Source organism: Ambystoma mexicanum, chromosome 5p, assembly GCF_040938575.1.
Source record: "Ambystoma mexicanum isolate Mex_15411 chromosome 5p, UKY_AmexF1_1, whole genome shotgun sequence".
Classification (NCBI taxonomy): Eukaryota; Metazoa; Chordata; class Amphibia; order Caudata; family Ambystomatidae; genus Ambystoma; species Ambystoma mexicanum.
Genome location: NC_090930.1, coordinates 1,188,349,064 through 1,188,361,458, shown reverse-complemented (window position 1 = coordinate 1,188,361,458; position 12,395 = coordinate 1,188,349,064). Strand labels below are relative to the sequence as shown.

At 45.6% G+C, this 12,395-nt stretch overlaps 1 protein-coding gene across 1 annotated transcript in view; it reads right to left on the bottom strand.

The window, feature by feature from the left end:
- Positions 1-12,395, bottom strand: part of TERT (telomerase reverse transcriptase) — a 679,541-nt gene that overhangs the window by 142,315 nt on the left and 524,831 nt on the right. The gene's annotated exons all lie outside the window — the stretch shown is intronic.

Here is a 12,395-nt window from a genome sequence, read left to right as displayed (position 1 = left end):
GATCCCTCGGTCCGCGCAACACAGGTTTCATTCCCTCGATCCGCGCTTAGAAACCTCTGGGTATTAAAATAAAAATCAATAAATCTGCAGAGAAGTGCTGGGGCCTTGTCAATTAAGTGTAGCAGCTCAACTGAGAAGTGTTGATGTTGTCCCATTAAGTTTAGCAGCCCACTAAGATGAACTAGCCTTGCCTCAACAAAAGCATAGTATTACAATTGTAGAAGCCCTGTTGCCAAGAGGGGTGCACTGATGTACAAATGCACCCAACCCAAAACGATTTTTAGAAATTGAGGGACAGACTTGATTTGCATCTGTGCCTCCATTTCTAAAAATCGTGTAGAAATACACCCAACCCAAAAAGATGTTTAGAAATCTGTCCCTCAATTTTTAAACATCGTTTTTTTACCCGGCTTTCACCCGGGCCGCCAGAGAGACACAGTATGGATGGAACAAAGGGCCATCCATACTGCGTCTCGTCTCTCCGGCCCGGGGGCTCAGCCCCAACTTCATTCTGCCGGGAGGTGCCCAGGCCCCGAAGCAACCGCGTACGCGGCGCCCTCGGAACAGATTGCTGTGTTTGAAAGACTTACGAGGAAGGAAGCGGGAGAGTGCGCAGAGGATAGTGGTCCCCCCAGTAAGCGGCGAGAGTGCCTGAGAGATAGAGGTAGGAAGGGACAGAGGAGCCTGATGTGAGTCCTACTCTGTTTGTGCTTTGATAACTTTCACATTTGTGCAGCGTGACCATCTTGAGGTTGATTTAACGTAATGTGGATGTGTTATTCTTATGGTGAAGCGTGGGAAATGGTAGTCTCAAATGGAATTCCCCAAAAAGCCTTCCACTAGTGGCCAGACCCACATATGGGCAGCGACATGGAGGCTTCTGGTTCTTCCTCATTGGAACAGCCTGAACCATATCTCTAAAGTGTCATTTGTGAATCGACGGCAGACTTTACTAATGTTGGCCCTAAGTTGAATGCACTAGCATTAAGGCTGACACTCTGCACGTGCGGTTAGACAAGGAATGTTGTAACAGAACAGAGGTTTAGGGAAAGATCTGCGCCCTAGAACAATGCCCATACCACCCACAAGTGAGACACTAATCAGCAACAGGAAAAAGGTCCAGGCTAAAAATTAGGACTTGGAGGCAAGAACCTAGCGCAGTCAGGATTCTTGGTATGCCAGAATTGCCACAGATTTCTAACATGGAGGAGTACATTGAAAAATGCATTGATGACCCTCACTTTTCTTCTCTATTCCTACTGAAACCTGTCCAATGTATGCTGGATCTGCCTCCGAAGCCAAACCAATTTCCGAGATCGGTTATAGTGTATCTCCTGAATTACAGAGATCAACATTTGAGAACAAATAAAGGAGAGCTGTAACATAATGGTTCCAGAATTACAACTGACCCTGACTTCATGGCAGGCCACAAGATGCAACTTTGCTGCAGTAAAGAAGAGGCTAAGGGATCTTGGGCGGTGTTATAGCATGCTGTTTCTGGCCAAATTCCGAGTTGTGCTAAAAAAAAGACAAATTTCTCCAAGTGTCCTGAAGAAGTGAATGACTTTGACCACTGTGATGAATTCAATGGAGTAATCACGGATTTCCCAGTGGTAGATGCCTCCCATGTGGCCAGGGGACGGCAGCTGCTACGTGATCCTGACCCTGGGGGCAGCTGTATGATGGAGGATCTCATGGGAGGCGACATCCACCAGGGAGATGTCATGGCTTCATTGGATGAGATGCAGTATGCCCCCTTTTCCCATGAGGACAACTCGCTGTTACCCAATATCCTAATGCCATGCATCTGTTCCGCCCTATAGGGAAAGTAAAGAAACCTTTTCCCAGCACCCTTTAGGCCAAACTCCCATCCCTAACCTGAACAGTAAAAGCACCAAAAAAAAACTTTTCAGTTCTAGTTTTCCTTCATGTAGAACTGATCTTCCATGTGAAATCATTAAGAAAAACCCTCCAAGTGCGATGCATCAGAAACCGTCAGTGGACTTTAATTCCCACAACCACCTAAATACTGAGACGAGGAGGATGAAGAAATTGATACAGAGCAGCAAGGGCATCTAGCATAATGAGCATGCTAGTTGTTGTATGAAAGCACCTGTGTGCAGGACTTTTAAAAATGTGAATTGAATTATGGGAGAGAGCTCATGAAAAGACGCAAACATCTCCAGGGAAGGAGGACGGAGGCTGGAAGCACTTGTCAGTGTCAAGAAGCTGGAGGCGCGAGTTGATGTGTGGAAACTAGAGACACGAGCCGGTGTGGCGGAGCAAAGGAACTCGCCATGAGCAAAGTAAAGAAACATGGTGCAAGCGAGGCGTGCCGTGGAGATGCCGGTAACCACCGGTAACCACGAGAGAGTCCCTGCATGTCCGGCTGCCAAGAAAAAACATGTTATCCTTACTGGGAGCTGAAGAGAAGCCAGCATGCAGGAGCGTAGCCGTGAGAGGCTGGAGAGACGTCGGAGCCACCCAGAGTGGGAAGCAAGCAGTGAAGGTATGCTGTGTAGGCGCAAGCAAGCCCAAAAACGCTACATAGAGCCTGTGAGTGTGCCATAGTAGGGACCCCAGGAAGTTTCGGCAACCGCAGCAAAGAGAATTTGAACATTGTGAAGTAACGGAAAGTGAAATAATCAGAAGATTGTTTTGTGAATTAAAAGGGCAGAGTGCCAACCTGAACCCTTATAGGAAATGAATGCAAATGTGAGGGAAATATTAATAAAACAGTGAAACAGTAGATATACCAAGCCAGCAAGATAGGTATATGTTACTTGAATGTAAAGATGAACTATAGGACAAGAGAAGTCCTGGTAAGCATACACCAGTCAGTTGTGAATAACAGAAGGCCTGGCAGGAGTACTCCAGGCAGTTGGAGGCGCATAAAGGGTCCTTGCCGGGGAGTATACCAGGCAAATTGCAAACCAACAAGGACTGTATTTGTATTTATTTACTATTTATATAGCGCCTTAATCCAAAGCACTTAACATAGCAAAAGTATAAAAACATAACAATAGTAAACAAGTTAAGATTGACATTGGGAGCCTGGAATCAGCCCTGCTGGATCAGATGAAGTTTCAGCTATTTGCAGAATAAGTAATAGGTCGCGATACAGCTTAGAGAAAGAGGAAGAAGATTCCAATGCAGGGGGCAAGGTGAGCAAGTGTGCGGAAGCGTGATTGAGAACAGGGAACTACCAGACGAAACTGAGCATTAGAGCCAAGGGAGCGGGAGGGAGTATGAAATGAGACCAGTGAGGAAATGTAATCGGTAGTAAGACCATAAAGTAATTTAAATACCAAGCAGAGAAAGTTGAATTTAAGCTGTGCATGGAAAGCCAAGCGCGAGAAGAGCAGAGGATATTGATTCACGTGAGATCAAACAAGAGTACCCAAATAGCAGGATTGAAAATGGATTTTAGTGCTGCAAGTCGAGAGGCTGGGAGACCAAAAAGTGAAGTGGAACAGTAAAAAAGACATGAACAAATAAGAGGATATAAGTAGCTTAGTTGTGTCAAAAGTTAAGAAAGAGCAGACTTGAAATTTTAAATAGATGATAGCGGAAGGCATGAGAAGAGATAGAAATGTGATGTTTGAATCACAGTGTAGAGTCAACGTAGAGTCCCAGATTGCGAGCAGTAGATACAATGGAAAGTTGAGGAGGAGGAAAGGAAATAAATGGAGGAGTAATAGGAGAGAGAATGGTAGCAGAAGGGAAAAAGAATACTTATGTTTGTGCAGTGTTAAGTGTGAGGACATCCAAGATTTGATGGCCATTACGCACGAAGACAGCTGAGTATGAATGTCAGATGAGAAGGAGGAGAAAGATAGAAAAAGCAAGGTGTTGTCAGCATAGAAGTGGTAAGATAGGCCATAAGAGGAAATAACTTTGGCAAGAGGAGAAGTATAAGGAGAAAAGAGAAAAGGCCCCAAGACCGACCCTTGTGAAACACCATGAGCAAGAGGATGGGAGTCAGAAGTTTTCCCACCCCAAGAAACAGAAAATGTCTGTTGGGACAGGTAAGATTTAAACCAGGAAAGAACAGAACCAGAAAAAACAAAGGAAGAAGCTTGCAGGAGTGAATGATCAACAGTGTAAAAGGCGAGGAAAGGTCTAATAGAATGAGAATACAAGAATGTAGGGTTATCTTGGACACTCATCTATTGGAGCAGTTTTCATACATCGGATACAACACTTCCTGAGGTATACCAGTCATTTTCTGACGTCTTTGATAAGGGTAAGGCAGAACAACTAACCCCACACCAACCTTATAATTGCCCAATAGAACTGATCCGGATTCCAAAATGCCTAGTGGTTGGATTTATTTGCTTACCCTCAAAGAAGACGAAGTCCTCAAAGACTATATTGAAAAGGCCCTTGCCAATGGGTTTATTCACCCGTCGTCTCTCTGATGTTCTGTGAACCAATGAAAGAGGGCGACTTAAGGGCATCTATAGATTATAGAGCCCATAACGCCATCACCATAAAAAAATCAATAACCCTTACCACTAATTTCCGTCCTATTGGATCAGTTAAGCTCTTCAGCGATATTCACCAAATTGGGACTCAGCGGGCCTATAACCTGGTTCGCATACGTGACGGTGATGAGTGGAAAACCACATTCAAGACACGCTATGGGTTGTTTGAGTACCTAGTTACGCCCTTCGGACTTTAATGCTCTGGCAACCTTTCAATTCTTCATGAATGATATCTTCCAGGATATGATTGAACACTATGTGGTGGTACATCTGGACAATATTTTGATTTATTCAGCTTCTTACGATCTGCACCTGGTACATGCCAGATCTGTTTTACAAAGGTTGAGGCAGATTTATCTTCTTGCGAAACCCAAAAAATGTGTTTTCAATTCCACAGAAGTTGCGTTTTTGGACTATGACATAACAAACCAGGAAATCAAAATGAATCGGTCCAAAATGAAAGCCGTATTGAACTGGCCGGTTCCAACTACTGTGAAGGTTCTGCAATCCTTCTTTGGTTACACCAACTTTTACAGAAGATTCATACACTCCTTTGCTATAGTCTCACCAGTGACCGGACTTAATAGTATCCAACTGCCTTTTCGATGGAATCCGGCCACCCAAGAGGCATTTGATGCTCTGAAATTGGCATTTATCACAGCTCAAGTGTTGCAGCACCCCAATCCTCAACAGCCTTTTATTGTTGAGGCCAATGCCTCTAGCGTGGCGGTTGGTGCTGTTTTGTCTCAAAGGTGCCCTGGTACCGGTACCATCCATCCTGTTGCATTCTATTGCCGCAAGCTCTGCCCTCCCGAAAAAGAACTACACCATTAGTAAGCGTGAATTATTGGATATCATGGATGCCTTCACAGAGTGGAGGCGCCACTTACCGAGTGCCTGTCATGTGGTCACAGTCTATACCGACCATCACATCCAACTGGCTTTTAAATCTGTCAAGTGTGTCACAGGACGTCAGGCACGTTGTCATTCCTTTTCTTCCTTATTTGATTTTGTCATCTCTTACAGACCTGCAGTTTTGCACTCCAAAGCAGATGCTCTATCATGCCTGGGTGATCCGGTGTCTGTTGGGGAGGATGGACGAAACCTTCTGCATCAAGTGGCCTTTGGTTGTACTCAGGGGTCCTCCCTGAGACAAGCCATACATGAATGGGTGGCTATACATCCGGCGGAGGTGTCGGAGCTCAATTCCGATTTTCTTAATGGTCTGCCCTATATCCAAAATAGGATATACATACATATGGAGGATACACAGTTAAGTGCCCTACAATGGCGTCACGATTCCCGCATAGCAGTCCACCCCGGAAGAAGAAAGACTTCGGATCTATTACATAAGTGGGGTTGGTGGCCTGCTCTCTCGAGATGTGGCAGAATACATCAGTACACGCTCGATCTGTGCTCAATGTAAAACCAGATCTTACAAACCTATGGGTCTAATGCAACCTTTTTCTGGTACCCCATAAGCCTTGGAACATGTCAATGGACTTCATTGTAGAACTTCCACTGATACAGGGGTATGACACCATATGGGTCGTCATTGACTATTTTACCAAGATGGCCATCTTCGTTCCATGTCAGGGTGTTCCTACTGCTCTGGTCTTAGCCAAAATTTTCCTCAAGAATGTCTTTTGCTTCTTTTTCCTACCTTCGATTATTGTGTCCGATAGAGGCCCCCAGTTTACCTCTCACCTCTGGAAAGCCTTGACCACCTCGTTCAACATTGAAGACCATTATTCCAGTGCCTACCATTATCAGACGGATGGACGGACTGAAAGGTTGAATGCTACTCTGGAGCAATACCTTCGCTGTCTGTGTCTCCAGCATCAGGACAGCTGGTTATCGGCCTTGTTCACGGCTGAGTTCGCATATAACAATTCTGTACACTCGTTCACTGGTTCTTCTCCCTTTTATGCCCTCTATGGACAGCATCCCCGATCAATTCGGCTAGATCTGTCTCTGCTGCTCGACAACCCCACTGCTCTTTCTTGTGTGCGGGATGTGGCCACCCTGCATACCGAGATACGGTAACAACTTACCCAGGCACAAGGCGGTTGAAAAGATCTGCGGATGTTCATCGGAGTCCCTCACCCGTGTATCAAGAGGGAATGAGAGTGTAGCTTTCCACGAGAAATCTACGATTGGGCAGTAAAAGAAAACTCCTGCCTTGATACATCGGTCCTTTTCTGGTTTCCCGTGTCTTGAATCCTGTGGCTGTTTGTCTGGTACTCCCCTCTCATTTACGTGTCCATCCAGTCTTTCATGTTTCTTTGTTAAAGCCCTGTCACATGGCTGCCCGACTGCTGGACTTTTCGACCCCTGTTCTTGTAGAGCGTTCCGAGGAGTATGAGGTAAGCACAAATCTGGGTATGGAGGTCTTTGGTGGCATGCGTTACTATCCTGTTGATTGGAAGGACTCTGGCCCTGAGGATAGGACCTGGGCCCGCCTTCCAATATTCATGGTCCCTTGTTGGTAGTCTGTTTCCGTGCCTCCAGGGGACCGTCAGGTCTTTCGGGGAGGATACTGTCACGGTTTGGCGCTCTGTAGCATGATTGCTATGCAATTGTTTTGGTTCCGCAACTCCATTCGTACAGCGTTGGCGGTTGCCATGGCTTCTACATCGAAGTATCATACACACACGACGTGCTCCAGTCAGTGCGTCCTCGCGTCGGGCAGGACCCATTGTCACCATGCCGTACTCACAGACATAAGAAGTAACCTTACAATGGTGACAGTGCTTCTGATATTAGTTAGTGCTTGTTGTTCGCTTTTTGTGCCTTATCGAAGCTAAAACTTCTTGACCGCATGCTTTGCTTCCCAGACTGTCTTTTGGATCCTCCTTCTGGTCTTTGTTCCTTGTATTCCTGGCTATGAACTTTGGTTTGTCCCTCTGATTGATTTGGGTTTTTACCCTGTCGAATGGTTGTTTACTCCGATTACCTCTTTGGATATTTCTGCACCCCGAGTTTGGATTCAGTCCTTGGACGCTCTGCAGTGTGGACTGGTCTGCCCCCCCTCTAGTGCGCCCTTGTACCACCCGGGTACAGGTCTCTACTAACCTACTAATACCCCGCTACTTTCACTTCCGGATTTTTCAGTATTTTCTTGGATTTTCCTGCTGTACATATATCACAGACCATTCTCCTTCCGTTAGAGCCTTTTTGTCCACCAGATGACTTGTAGGTGTATCTGCAGCATCATAAAGCTCCTCAGGTCAGTGTTGTCCCTTGTTTTTGCTTATATACTGTTGCACAAGTTCAGATTATAAAGTCTTCCTTCATTTTCACTGCTTGACGATTCCCTGGTTTCCCTGGTGGGCTTTGTTGCTCTTTCAATTGAATTACACCTCTAATTTGTCACAGATAATCAAATAGATGAGTACATCAAGGGAAAGGTCACCCTCAAGAGAGGAGACCCGGTTTTAGGCTTGGGTTACCAGTCTGCTGATTCTAAAGTCCTTGGTTGGTTCCCAGGGATGTTTTTGGTAAGTACTGGCATTCCTCCTCGTGGACAGTGTGTAAGGACTCCAGGTCCTTGTCGTCCGTGTACAAGACCTCCATGGCTTGGACCACAGCCTGGGAGAGCTGTCCTGGGGCCTCCTTGCGCCCCCTTCCCGCCCCTTAATGGGCTAGAACCAGGTTCTGAGACGGTTTTCCCTTTTCTGGCGTGCTGCAGACTTTGCCAAAGTCACTGCGGCGGTTTCGCGCCTCAGGGGTAGGGATAACTTTTGCACTGTGGGGGCTACCTTCAAAGAGTCAGCCCCCTTAGCTGTCGTGAGAGCAGCCACCAACTCTATTGTCGATGAAGTTGTATCCTGTGCCGATTGAGCCTTCTTGGGCAGTTCAGCCTTCTTCTCTTCCATCCGCTGCTTCTCTGACTTCTCCTGCAGTTTAGCCGTATTGGATGATTTCCTTTCCGAGGAGGAGCTCAATTGCTGGCTGGCATTGGAGGGTGATGGCGTTCGTACACTTTACTAAGATCACTTTTGAGGAACTAACACCTGCTTCTTCGGGGAACCCAGTGGACTTAGACTTGCGGTTCTTGGCCTAGTCTTGGGCCCTCACGGATGAGGCACCCTCAAAGGACTCAGAAGACTGCTCCTCGGACCGGCCGGTCCTGGGTGAGGCATGACCCTGCCCGGAGCACGGGGAAGAGGCCTTGGTGTTTAGCCACGCCGCCAGTCTACTGTGCCTATCCTTCATCATCTACTTGGAGAACCCGAGGAAAATCTCACACTCCACTTATTGTGGTTCGGGTGCAGGCAGTAGAGGCATTACAGGTGCTTGTGCTCAAAAAAACACATTCCGTAGCCCGCACTTGGTGCAGGGCTTGAAGAGAGATCTTCCTTCCTTCTCCTCCGTCACGGTCAGGGTCAGAGGGCCTTCTGGAATCTTCACCCTTGAGGGGCACCAAATTCACCGACAACGGAGTCAACAGATGGAGAAGATGGCACATGGGCTCTTTGAAAACAAAAATAAAACCTTTTTCCATTGAAAACGTAGAAGAATCTCGCAGCGCAAACTGTAAGGTCTCCCAACACTGAAGCAGGCGATAAAAATCTGAAGCTGGCTGTAAGAGGAGGCGCTTAGGGAGAGGACCGTCATTGGATGGGCGCAGTATGACCCAGAGGACAGTGATTCGTTTGAAGGATAAATACAGTTTGTAAGTGAAAGTGAAGCTGTTTTTTCTTTTACCGAGGATTCCCAGTCTGACGATGGGGAATATTTATTAGCATGTGAATCCATGCCAGACCCCATGCTAGAGAAGGAGGAGTAACACATTTTCCTGAACATGTTGGCCCTGGTGAAGGAGTGCTCTAGGCTAATCCGAAAATCCTGCCTGCATATGAATGCTAATGCTAGATAGGGATTTACAGAGCATATCATTAAGATCACAGTCAAACCATCCTAATAAAGTAGCATTCCATTATATTACCCCTCTGGATACCAGCAATCACCCTGTCAAGGTTATTGTGGATATCACAGATGATATTCAAGTGAAAATGTTCATGTGGCCTTCAGGATCTATTTGTCTGGGGTTAGTCTCAACATTCTTGCCAACCACAAGTAAAACCTCAAAAACATGTACAGGGGCCCACTCCTTAAAACCCCACCTTCTAGTCTTTTCCAACCTGTTGGACGGTCTGCCTCACATCAATGTTACGTTTTGGGTAGTTATATTTCAGCTGTTACAGTGTGAAGTCTCTTTGCTGCTAGTTGTATGGTGTTTGTCGAGTGTATGCACAGTCTGTGCTTTTGAATGTATTGCCATGTTTAAGGTACTGTTAAAGTACTATTGAAACTGTTACAGTGTGTTCTGTTACACATTTTCATCTGTGTGCTGTATTACTTTAGGGCTACACTTGTGTAGACTATGCTAGTCCTTTTTTTCTATAAACGCCTTCATTTATGTAGTTTTGATCTTTAGGAGAACTACAAGTTCCAGCACTAGCTGTTGTATTTAATTTCTGTCAGACGTGTTCTTGCCAGCACGTTAGAGCCAGTTTGCGTCCGGACCGCGGGTGTCTTCCTGGGAGCTCCTGGCAGAGTAAGCTTGGCTGCATTAGCTGTTTATTTTTGCATTTTGCTTTCTTTGCCGCCCATCCCCATAACTCCTTTTCGCACACATGTCGCTGGTGGAAAATGGTTTTGTCAAGGGTTTAAGTAAAGCAGCTACTATATTGGAGCGCTATCTGCCGATGGCCCGTGCTGGTATCACTAAGGCCAGTGATGTGCTGCCCTGTGTAGTGGAGACCAATGTTAAAGTTGCCTGTTTAAAACATCCAGATGCCCCACTTGCTATGATATATTTTATTTTTTATTTTATTTGGCCCTTCAAATATACTAAAAAGATAGGCAGGTTTCATTTCAAGCAAATACTAGTGTTAAATTACCATGCTCAGAAGATTGGGGCACAAGGTCCATTGGAGTACAATGCATGGTAACTACTAATTGCTTGACAGATGGGGTCCCAGGATCTGTTACTCCCTCTGTGTCTAGTAATGTGGATACTACCGACACGTATCCACAGGCTAATTGCCAAGATCTGTTTTTTGGGAGTTGGGCAGGAAATTCTCTGGCAGCAGAAGGGTCTTACTCCTTTACTGTTTGAATCTCAATTGCAGAATATTACATCTGTTGTCATAGAGCCAATAGATCATAGCACTGCTATATGTGGGGCAAGGGATCCAGGGACCAAGGAGAATCTAATCTTAAAAACATGCACTCCTTTTTTTCTAGCAATACTTATAACATTAAGGATGCTACGGGCCCCTCTAGGATGCTTAAATGTCTGTTAATTAACACCTCCTCTTTGATTAAACACTCCACAGAGATTGTGGATTATTAATATTGAAATCTGTGCCATAATGGAAACTTGGCTTCATGCCTCTGCTGGCGGAGCCCTCGTCCTTGCTTTTCCACCAGGTTATATCTTTAGTTCGTACTACGGGTCGGGGTGGAGGCGTTGCTCTAATTTATCTGTCTTCTCTGCAGCTTTGCCAAGTTCATATTGAAGGGCCAAATGGCTGTGATATCCTGTTTGCCAAGCTGCTAGCTAACCCTAAAACCGCCATTGAAATCATCCTTCTTTATCAACCTCCTAAAACTATGCCGGACTATCCCACTCAATAATGTGACAGCTTAACACCACTGTTAAAACCATCATCTAAAGTTGTTGTCCTGGGAGATTTCAACTTTGGACTTTCAGATGACTGACTCCATGGGAGCTAACATCAAGCCCATCCTATCTGATTTGGATTTCTCTCACCAGGTGACTAAGGCCACGCTGTGTTAATAGTAGGGTCCTGGACTGGGTGGCAAGTCCTGATATCATCATTAACCACCTTGACGTTAGTCCATGCCCATGGTCTGATCACATGCTGGTCCTCTTTGACTGGGATGTCCATGATCACGAAACACTCGCAGACTCTCTGATGTAGTGTTAGCTCCTCATAGGGAGGCTGAACTGGCAGAAGCATACCAGGATATGCTTCTAAAGGCAGTGGATAGAGTGGCCCCAATTAAGGCCAGGCAGATCAAGAAACTGAAAATTAATAACTGGTTTAAAGCTGAAATTCAAGAGCGCAAAATAGTTAAACGTAAAGGTTTTGAATTATGGAGATGCAATGTCTTGGATGAGAACAGGGCAAGATATGCGTGTGCTGCAAAGAATCACAAATTGGCAATTATTGAGGCAAAAAAATGCTACTAGGATCAAAGGATAAGCAATGCTAAATTGGATGCTAAAGAACTCTTTTGAATTTTTGGGGAACTTGAAGATCCACTTCCTTCAGTCCCCATGGTTACAATTGGTAACATTCGGAACTGTATGATGGATAAGGTAAAATCTATTCAGAACAATATCATAAATAAACGTGTGGCTCTGGGCAGGCCTAATGGGAATCTGGAGGATTTTGGGCTTGAGTGTTACAGCTCCCGGTTTGAGTTTAGCTCAATTACAGAACTGAGGATGTCCAGCTTGCTACTCCAGTTAAAGCCGACCAACTGCAAAGAATATGCTTGCACTGCAGCGGCTAAAGACTGTGCTGCCCAACTGGTTCCCTTGACCACAAAATGTGTGAATGCATCCTTTGATGAATGTTTTGTGCTGCCCTGCATTAAGGACGCCTGGAGGTCCCTGCTCTTAAAAAAACCATTGCTGGTCCCTAATGTCCCTGCAAACTATAGGCCAATTACCACTGTTCCGTTCCTGCTTAAAATCTTGGATCGGGCAACTTATATGCAAGCTCAGGATTTCCTGGATAAACACAACATTATGGACCAAAGGCAGTCTGGCTTTCGAAGGGTGCACAGCAAAGAGTCTGCCCTTTTGGATCTCAAGGCCAACATGATGGAAGTCTTGGGGAGGGGTGGCATAGCTCTTTTGATGTT